This window comes from Pogona vitticeps, chromosome 1 (genome assembly GCF_051106095.1).
Source record: "Pogona vitticeps strain Pit_001003342236 chromosome 1, PviZW2.1, whole genome shotgun sequence".
Taxonomy (NCBI): Eukaryota; Metazoa; Chordata; class Lepidosauria; order Squamata; family Agamidae; genus Pogona; species Pogona vitticeps.
In genome coordinates, this window is record NC_135783.1 from 283,408,506 (window position 1) to 283,419,637 (window position 11,132).

Sequence of the window (11,132 nt, forward strand, 5' to 3'; positions counted from 1 at the left end):
ACTATCTTACATATTGCATATTCCTAAGTATTCTATATATTTTGTATATATGTGTATGTATCTTTTAAAACCTGAAAATTCTAGTTTGTTTGCACCTCCTCCTGAAACAAATCAAATAATGCTGCCTGGCAAACAGGCAAATACTGCTTGTGTTGCATTAGAAACAGGGTCTCACCTAAGGAGTTGGGCATCTGTTTTCAGAAGAATTATTTTACATTCAACACACAGGGGTGGGAATAGAATTTCTCCACTACTTTTTTTTTCAAGTGAATAGTGTAAAGGGGATTTCCTAGAGAGCTGTTTGAAAGTATCCTATTACCATCTGTGGCCTCTTGAAATTAATTAAGATTGATCAGCGGAGAAGAGGGACACTTTGTGTGAATTCCTTGAAAACATTAAAGAGACTTTAAATGTTCAGATGGTTTAGATAGTTTTCGGAGACAGAGGAAGCAAACCTTTTTGTACATACCCATTTGTCATGCAGTTAAGATTGATTTGCAGATCTGCAAGCTTCTTGACTCCCAAATCAAAAGAGCTTGAGCAGAGTTCAGCTTACTGTAGCTTGAACATCCACTGTATTGATTTGTTGAGCTTGAACTGGTAGGCGATTTCCTGACTCTGCCTTGTTCTCTGTCCAGGAATAACCTTGAAATGTGAACTACATTACTTGATAGTGTCAGACAGAGCAGAATTGTACAGATTTAATATCCGCCTGTGTGGCATATTTCAATCTGTAGCTCTGCCACCAAGATTCAGAATTACTTTTTCCAGAAATCTAATAGAGACCATGACACATATCAAGCACCAGCTAACCTCTGTATGAGAAGATCTTTCCTTATGTTATAAAAACAGCCAACTGAAACCAAACCCTTTAAAAGCACAGGTCTGTGAAACTCTGGGTTCACTGAGAAGGCACGATTTTGGAACTTTGCCATACCCCAAAGTATTTGAGCATCACCTTGGATCAACCCCATACCTACCTACCAAACAAACAAACCCCTAAATATTGTCTAAATACCAAACAGAAAGTTGCCATCAGAAGTAACATGCTTAGGAAACTGGCTGGAGCAGACTGGGGGGGGGGGGTCACAGCCACAAACAACAAGAACAGCTTTGTCCCTGTGCTAATCCAGAATAAGCTAGTGCCTTATGGTATAATCAGCACATGCCAAACAAGTGAATGTAGTTCTTAATGAACCATACAGGATTATTACTGGCTGCCTGAAACCTATTATTTGGCTACATTGCTCCTCCAGAAGTATGTCAAGAGCTGCTAGAAAGTAATGAACAAAATATGTCTGCACCAAATCCATCCACTTTGTGGACACCAAGTCCTTAGATGATGGCTAAAATTGAGGAAAGGTTTTCTGCACACATCTCATGCTCTAAATATTACATCAGAAGAGGCTAGGCTAACCCTATAGAGAATAAAAACAACACACCTTGCCGAATGGATGAATGCTGATAAGTGTCTCCCACCAGGACAAGACTCTCACTGGATCATTTGAAAGTCACTTAATAGACTTCCAAGCAAAGTAGGAAGATCAAAAAATAACTGAGTAAAATGGGGCTACTTCATTACAAGGCAAATGTTGTATGACTGTGGAGAAATTCAATCAATGCAGCACTTAAATGCATGGAATTATTGCCCCACCGCATGTGGAAAAAAATATATAGTAAATGGCTAACATAACACCATTTGGCCAAAATAGTCTCATTTTCTTAACATTTTAATTGGTTTTTAATTTTACCTACATTTATTATACGTCCATAATTTTAAATTCTGTAATGGTCTGGAAGGAAGGAAGGACAAACCCTATTCAAACAGTTATTGAGTTCTGAAAGGAAACAAAGCAAAACACAAGTGTTCTGCTTTGACCCTAGGAGTGGCTGTTGGGGCTCGGAGGGCCAATAGATATGGCTTGCTATATAGAGCAATTTACTGTATTTGTTTCAAAAAGGAAATGGAGTTAATTGGACAGGACAAAGGTGTGTTGTATGAAATTATCATTGTAATTATTTACCAAGGTGGTGGATGCTCTATTTCAGATGTGGAGAACATGCTCCAGATGTTGTTGAACTGCAAATCCAGTGAATCCTAATCGGTGTAACAAATAATGAAGGATGGTGGGAGTTGCAGTCTAGTACTTGCAAGGCCATGTATTGCTCCTCTGCTTTACTTTCTTTGTTTTAGCCAACCCTTTTCAAAGTGTTTGGGGAATAGTTGCTCCATTTATTTAATGGTTGATCTGGCCATGGCTGTATAATTGTGCTCAGCATAATTGCAATTTTTGCTACTAATGCTTGAAGGACATCATTTCATCAAACAAGGTTGTTTCTGCAGTCAGACATTTGTTGCCATCAGCTTACACACCTCATAATGCGCGACTAATATTATTTCCAATGTTTTCCCAAAGCCATCAGTGGTGCTTATTCTTACTAAATAAGCCACAAACATTTCCAAATTGAAGAGTCATACAAATAAGGCTAGTTAACAGCATGGTTTGAATGCCTATTGATTTTACTTTCCTTGCAGTCAGGAGAACAAGACTTCTGCATTTAGCATTGGTATGATGGACTTGTTACTGTAATTTGGATTTATTGATTGGAGTTGGGTAATTTGCCGGGAGGCTTCTTATTGATTACAGTTGCTAGCAGAGACTCCTTTCTCTCTCCTCCCCCAGCACTTCCCTTATTCTTTTTCCACCGTTTATCCCAACCTCAATTTTCTCTGCAGAAATTCCTAGCTCATATTTGCTTGTTGTCATTTCAAACGGTACGTATTTCTGACTTACGGTGACCCTTTGCAGGGTTTCTCAGATAGAGAATACTCAGAAGGGGTTTGCCATTCCCTTCTTCTGGGGCCACCCTCGGACTGTGCAGCTTCCCCAAGGCAACATAGGCTGGCTCTTCTTCAGGAGGCACAGTAGGTATTATTGTTGCCTCTTCAGTTGATCATTAAGGAATGGTAAGCCTGTGGTATGTTGCTGACCAATTTTGGACCACAGGCTATCCCAGTCTTGGCATAGTAAACAGATAAGTAACTATTCTCATGTACAGAGCAGATGCTGAAAATCAGCTTCTGTAAAACATATACCAGACCCAAGTCCTGTATTAGACCCATATTAGGACAAACTGATGGGTTCACATGCATCTTTCTCTCTGTCTAGCTATTCCTCTTTGTTGTTCTAGAATGAAGTGAGAGATTAAAGGAAAGGACTAGGTCTTTCTTGCTTCAAATGCTGACAATAAAACCTGACAATACTAAGGGCAGATGTACCATTCAGTGAAAACTCCCAGATGCCAGAGGTTGGCAAGGTTTGAAACCTTTTATTTCTGTGCAGTTGGGATATAATCCATTTTATATCATCATGAAGAAGACTCTAAAAGTTAATGGCCTGGCTTCCAAATAGGCTTTCTCAGTTTAGGACCAACCGTAATATGCCTGGTTTTCACTGAGCCTCGTGGCACAGTGGTTAAACTGCTGTTCTGAAGCTAAAACTGTGCGCACAACCCAGGGTTCAATCCCACTTAGCCAGCTCCAGGTTGACTCAGCCTTCTATCCTTCCGAGGTTGGTAAAATGAGTACCCAGCTCGCGGGGGCGGGGGGCAATGTGTAGCCTGTGTAATTAACTTGTAAACTGCCCAGAGAGTGCATGAAGTGCTATGGGACGGTATATAAGCAGCATTTGCTTTGGTCTGGTTTTCAAATGAAACCCCCAAGATCTCCAGGGTTTAGTAGGATGTACGTACATGCATGTGCCGGGAAGTCAGTCAAACATTTAAATCTAGGAACATATAAAGCTTGAAACCAGCTACTGGTAACAAATTCCCTCCCCCGCCCCGTTTTGGTATCAAAGAAATCAAAAAGTTATATTTCCAAAGGAAGATAATAAATGGGGACAAAGTTACTTTTCTGACAACTGTAGTTGGTGACTAGCTGACAACTCATTACTGCTTGAAAAGGACATTTAAAGGGCATTTTGATAGGAATTTCTGAGTTGAGATCTCCCCCTCAAAGTAATGAAAAAAGCAAGAACCACAGTGAATAAGGAACTGCTTTTTAAACATTGCAATTAATTACTTTAAAAGTACTACAAAGAAAAACTGGAACAAATTATTTCAAAGAGCGAGTCTTCGAGTTTTGGATCTGTGGATCCAATATCATGAATTATTAGACAATGCAAAGCTGCAGTTCTAAGCATTCTGACAAGGAAGTGGATTCTCTTATTAACAGGCATTTTATTCCAAGTTAATCTGTCCCTGTAACTGGCATGAACTTGCTGTGGATAAAAAAAAAATGGATGTATCAACATGTTCACTCACCCAGCTTCATATCAATGATCTGTTTTTACACATGATGAAAATCAAAGGCAGAACAGCTAACGGTTAATTAAGAGCTTAATGTTCCATATGAGGATGTTCTCATTGATTTGATCCATGCAACAGCTTCAAAACAACTAGGGCATCTTTAAAGAAGGAAAGGAAAAACTACTAAATGTTGAGGGTGATTTTGAAGAAAAGCAGTGACATTTTTCTTTAACTTTTTGCATCCATAAAATATAAAGTCATTTTGCCTTCTCATGGATGGGCATGAAGATGTTAGGGGAGAAATTTTTCAAAAATATGAGGGTAATTTACCCATAAATGTTGTTCAGGGTTTCTGACAGTTCACCAGACAGGTGGCTTCAGTGGCATTGCACAAAGACAATCCATTTTCATGTGCATATGGAACCATTTCCCCAATTTGTAATCTCAGTTTGACAGCCAAAGATAGTGACATACAGAAGCACTTGGAAAGACTCCTTTGTCAGTTTGCTGTGCTATGTTAAAACTAGGAGAGTTTCTAGGAATGACAAGACTCTTTGTAATACGACTCTGTTCTCCAATGGACTTCAGCAATGCTGTAAAATGCCAGTAGTATCATGAACCAGCAGATGTTTAGCAAAAACTATTCTAAGATTTAGAAAAAAAGCAGGTTGTACTTGTAGACATTGTTGCAATGTTCTTGTTTGACAGCAGAAGGTCAAAAATACTCTTAAGGTCTTCAAAACCAGCATTCCCAACTACCTGGAAACATAGCTAAGTCATGCTGCAAAGTCAGATATTCAGGCAATCAACTCACATTCTTTGAGCACAAAAAAGTAGTAAGAACATTCTCCACATAAACTCATGTGAAGATGTGCCAAACATGGAGAATGAGGGGAAGATAATGATCAGCTGAGCTTTCTGCTTCCGAACAATTGTACTGCCTGCCATTGTGTATCAACAATAGCTCTGAGGAAAGAATTTTAGGAGAAAAAAATACCAGGTGAGGAAGACTTCAGAATCTCGGCTGTCCCCTCCACATTTCCCACAGAGTTAATTGACACCAATTGCAGTATGGGAAGGAAGTATTATAGTAGAACTAGGATTTTTATAATCTGATCTGTCTGTTTTGTTTGGCCACCACTTTGGAAAGAATGGTATTATTAATGGGAGAAAACAGACAACTAGGATTCCCAGATAAATGGGAAAACTCTATACATGTACCCCTGAGTACCTCTTTCATGCCAGAACTGAACATGTGGCTTAGTTTTCATTAAACACATGGGGTTTGGAACCACCTCTGTATTTAATACCTGAAGGTATCAGTGTGTGTGTGTGTGTGTGTGAGAGAGAGAGAGAGAGAGAGAGAGTTTCAGTTTTTACAGTTTGTATTTAATGAATTCACCACTCAGTAACATAGAGTCTGGGTTTCTTAAAATACAGTTGTTTTACTTACATTTTTGATGTACTTTTAACCTTGCTTAACCAAATCTCCAAAGTGGATGTTGTGGGTTTTTTGGGCTCTTTGGCCGTGTTCTGAAGGCTGCTCTTCCCAACATTTTGCCAGTCTCTGTGGCCGGCATCTTCAGAGGACAGCAGTCTGAGAGCACAGGGTGCTGTCTTCTGAAGATGCCAGCCACAGAGACTGGCGAAACGTTAGGAAGAACAGCCTTCAGAACATGGCCAAAGAGCCCGAAAAACTCACAACAACAGTTAGATCCTGGCCGTGAAAGCCATCGCAAATACAAATCTCCAAAGTCTTACAGAAATTTTAACTAATATTAAAAACTGAAAATATTGTGATTCTTTTTAGAAGTGTGAGACACTGTTAGCTTGATTAAATATTGAATTGAGCTTGAGTTGGAGAAAATTGGTGTAGTAGTCTCCAATCAAGGGAAATATTCCAGTGTCATATCAAGCAAATGAAAAGAGGTTTCTCCTCTGCTTGGAGCAGACTTCATTACACTCACTGAAATTAGGTACATTAGGGAACTGAGCTGAGTCTGAGAATAAGAGAGGTAAAAATTGACTAGAGATTAAAAGTAAATCTCAGGCAGTGTTTTGAAATCTTTTCTAATGAGAAAAAGAAATAACAAAGACAAAGGCAACAGTGCGGATAAGGAAAGCAATACGCTTGATGCTTTGCTTGGGGTAAAAATCCTTTTTGGTTCTTAAGATCAAATTATTATTCTAGTGGGATATAATGAGTGTTCAAATGATTGTCCTCTACATATGCATATGTCTTATACTACAAGAGAGCCACACCACTTTGGCTGGCCTTGTTTCTTGTTTTGTACATGTCCTCTGTATGGAGACTGTACACCTGCTCAGAATCTTTGGTGACTGAGGCTCCCATTCACATGGAGAGTTCATGTCCCCGTTATGGGTCTTGTGTTCACTCCTGTTTTCAAGGTTGCCCCGAATGTGTGCATATTGGGATCAAGCATTTTGAAACATATTATTTATTTCTGTGCCTTGCCTTTCTTTTCAAACCAACATTCAATGTAGCTAACAGCAATATTCAAACAAATTTTTAATTAAAATGTTAATTTGATTTGAATTGATTTAACTAAGACATTTAAAACAAGTTTAAAAACACAATTAAAAGCACATCAGTAAAAAGAAACAACAGCCCTCTTAAACTATATTGTAATGCATTGGTGGTTGAAGTGGGTGATGTGGTTCTACTTCACTCACTGGTTAATATCATAAAAGTGCTCATTAAAAAAATAGCCTTAACTACTATGGGCTACTCAGATGATGCCTGTGACTTCAGAAGCAACTTGGGCATGTGTGGCCTTACAGATGTTGTAAAATATATCTCCCATAATTCCTTACTCCTGGCAATATTGGCTGAGGCAGATTGCAATCCAAAACATTTGGGCAGCCACACGTGGCTACCCTTGCCGGTAATTGTTAGTTTTCAAAGAGCTAGCCATATGAGTCTGCTTTAGTATGACAACAAGGTAAACACATGTATATGGAAAGCCACAACGTCTGGCCAAAGATTTTGGGAGCTGGAGTCAAAAAGCTTGTGGGGAGCCATGCTCAGGAACTACAGATACAGGTGAAGAGTGGAAATAAGTTCTTGACAGCGGAAGCTGATGGCTCCAATGTCTGTGGGGCAGTGAAGCCCCCCTCGGTTTTAGTCTCAGCTTTATAGGAGCTATCTATGGTGCTGAACCTGTTTGAGCCTCAAATTCAGCATCTTGGATAGTTCTCATAGTGTTCAGATTGAAACCTGAAGCACATTGATAGTGCTATTGATGTTGGAGCCACCAGACTCTACTGGTTCTTTGGGTGCAATGGTATGAAGATATGTAGCACTTTCTCTAGCTTCAAAGCTGATTGGAAGCCCTTGTACTAACTGTTATTTCTCAGCCTAACCTCCCTCATTGGTTGTTTGGAAGGTAAAATGGAGAAAATAGAATTATGTGTATCACTCTGTGTCTATGTGGTAAAGAAGGACTAGCTGTCAAATATTTTAATAACAACAACAATAACCAACGATAATTCCAGCTTCATAATTACCTGCTATTTATACATCTGAAACTATGTTCATATTAGAAACAAACATAAAGATTAATGCAACAAAATGAAGAACAAGAGTAATGCTACATAAAGAACCAATAGATGTGAAAGAAAGACCATATGTTGAATACCTGCATCATCGTCTACCTTTGAAACCATTTGTCTTTTCTGTGTCCACCTTGCCTATTTCCTTAGCTCACCCTTTACCACTAGGTGTCACCATTCTACCCACCCATGGGACACTCCGCTCTCATCTTTCACCCAAAGGAAAGCTCCATGTGATTAACGGAAATTAAACAGCATTGCTCTTTCTGATTCATGTTTGAAATAAGCAGATGGACATGTAAATTAATGTGACTGCAAATAGAGCTAGTGAACTGGTGGGAACCATATCTCAATTCATTCCGCTGTCTCGTTGCTTTTTGCTTTCTCGTAAACATAGCTTAAAAACAGCAAACTTAACTCTAGCACAACAAGCTTCAGGGCCTGGCATACCATTAGACAGCTGCCCCAGATGGTAAGTTTTCTGCACTGTGAAGGAGAAGCACATGTCCACTATTTAATTTGTTATTATTACATGGTTAATTGTAGTAGGTGCCATGTGGATTTTCTATAAAAGGCATCAGATTATCTGAAAGCAGTTGATTTACAGCTCTGGAGAATGACAACTCTTCATCATAGGCATCAAGCAGATTCCTCCCCAAATGCAAGGCAGCTGCTTAAGGCAAAGGACAAGATTTTCTTTCCCACTGTAGGTACAGAAGAACTGCTCAATAGCTCGGTGGTTTAGGCATCTGGCTATGGAGCTAGAGGTTAGGCGTTTGAGTCCCGGTTCTGCAGTTGTATTATACAAGACAGCTAGGCCAAAAGTAGACTTTTGTCCTGATAGTGGGCCTGTGTCTTCCGTTGCAGCTGGATGCAACAGGCTAATTCAGGGGCCTTGGAGGCATTATGCATGGGGTGGACAGGCCTGACCTCCAATATTCCATTGCCATTTCCTGCAACTGGGTCTGCTGACTGCCTCACACTAACTAATGGTGGATCCTCACTTTGCTTTGTGCAGACTGAACAACAATGATCTGCAACTGGACAGAATTTGAAGTAATTTAAAAAATGTAAAGTGTGCATCGTGGTGGACCCCAAAGAGATAATTAGGCATATATAAGGATCTTGCTTGAATCTATATATATTTTTACACTTCTGTCTTGGACTGTTTTAGGATACAGATCCTGAACTCCAGGGATGATCAGTTTGTGGTTCAGCAGATGTTGTCACAACACAACTTCTACCCTCCTTAGCCTTTGACTGTGTTGTCTAGGGATAATGAGAACAGGAGCTGTATCTTTTTGGGAAGTTTTGTCTAAGAAGAACAACTATCATCAACAATTATTTTTATTGCTGATCATGCTTTATCATTTACTTATTTACTTGTTCAATAGTGACTGGCTGCAGAATGTCATTCTTTTCATTCTTCTCCAAGGGAAACTTCTATGCTCTGATTCTGGATGGCCACAAGCAGCCCATCTGTAGAATAGGGTCAGATAGGGCTCTGTTGTGATTAATTAGAGCAGGAAGGAGAGCAGTAGAGAAGGAGCCATGAAGCAAGAGTCAGCTGATGTTGGTCAATTGTTAGACTTTCTGACTACAGTACAGTTACTGTTGAGCACCTTATGCTCTGCTACTGTTTCCCATGGAAGAGGGCTAAGCCCAAGCTATCTGTTCTCCTTGGAAACAACGGTCTTTAAAGTGAATAACTGCAGCTGGATCATGCCTTGTGCATACTGGCCTTCCAACATATTTTCAGGAAAAAGCATTCCTCATCTTCTTTTTCCATTTCCTTGAGCAGCAGAATCTTCCTGAGATCTGGAATATTATTGGTACATCTGAATTGGGAAATGCTGACAGTGGTGCATGGATGACAGTAGTATAGAGATGCAATGAATACTTGCTAAATTCCTTGTTTTCTTGACAACAGTTAAGAAAAAGTGAGATACTGCAAAAGCAAGATACTGGTTGAAATTCTGTTTCACATTTATGCAAAGGGGGTAACTTTTAGCGGCGAATTGCTGAACCTTAAAAAATCTTTGTGGCCGTTGCCTGTTGCATGCTGACTTGCAAGATTCAGTGTGCAACAACTAATGCGCATAGAGTTTTCTCAGCTGAAGGCAATCTGTCACTAAAATTATACCACTTGCACAGATAAACCCATATTCATGTTTTTACCTTCCCATTGTTTACCACAGCCCTAGAAACAAAATACAGGATTAACCCTTTGTAGCCTTTGTCCCATAAATTATGTAATAATTATTATTATATAATTCCTCCTAAGTTATATAATAATAATCACCGTGTGCCATCAAGTCAATTCTGATGTATGGCAACCTGGAGAACAACTAGCTGATTGTTAAAACAAAACGTGCTAAAATTCCTCCCTAAAAGTCCATGCAAAGAAACAGTAACCATCATAATTTTGTGCAATTTGTGTTAAATGGTTCTACTTAAGTCGTATCCCGAAAAGTGCAATTTTCTCTTCTGTTTCCAAGAGTGCCACAAAAGGCCTCTTTCACATGTAGGGTGAAAGAAATAATTTTGCAGTTCTTTGAAGATGAGACAAGTGAAGATTTACACAGGAGCAAGAATGGGTGTATTGGACTGCATGTGTGCAGTGTGAATGGCGATGCGTATATGTATCAGATAAATGAGCCCCCAAAGGAATTTTCTGCACCATTACCTAGCTTTATGGAAGTAGCTTGTATCAGATATACTTTATCCTTGTCAAGATTACAGTGTTTCCTAAACAAGCTGTAACCTGTGGGACAGGTTCATTCCAGCACGGTGGGTTTAAAATGTTGTGCTTCAGGAAAAAACAAACCCACCAAAGAACTAAAACAGAAACGGAACTATACATATCACTTAACTTTGCAACACTAAAAACTTTTTCTGAACAGAGACTTTAGTCTGTCTTCACCGCAAACATCAGGAAATGAGCAGATAAAATTGATGTTCAAAAGTCTTCTGTCCTGTGACCAAAAAGACACATAAAAATTATGATGATAGGTGAATCAATTCCCTCAAATGAAGCTTAGCTGGCAAAAAAATTGATACATAGATTTTATTCATAGGATAAAGGAGTAACCACCATGTAACAATTCATTATCCCAATTCTCTTCTTCAGGTCAGGATATTATCGTAATTAGGTGTTGCAGCTGAAATAGGGGTAACAACTCATAGAATAGCCCTGAAAGGAAGAGATGAGCAATAGATCACAGGAGAGGACGCTGGCATGGCATGAT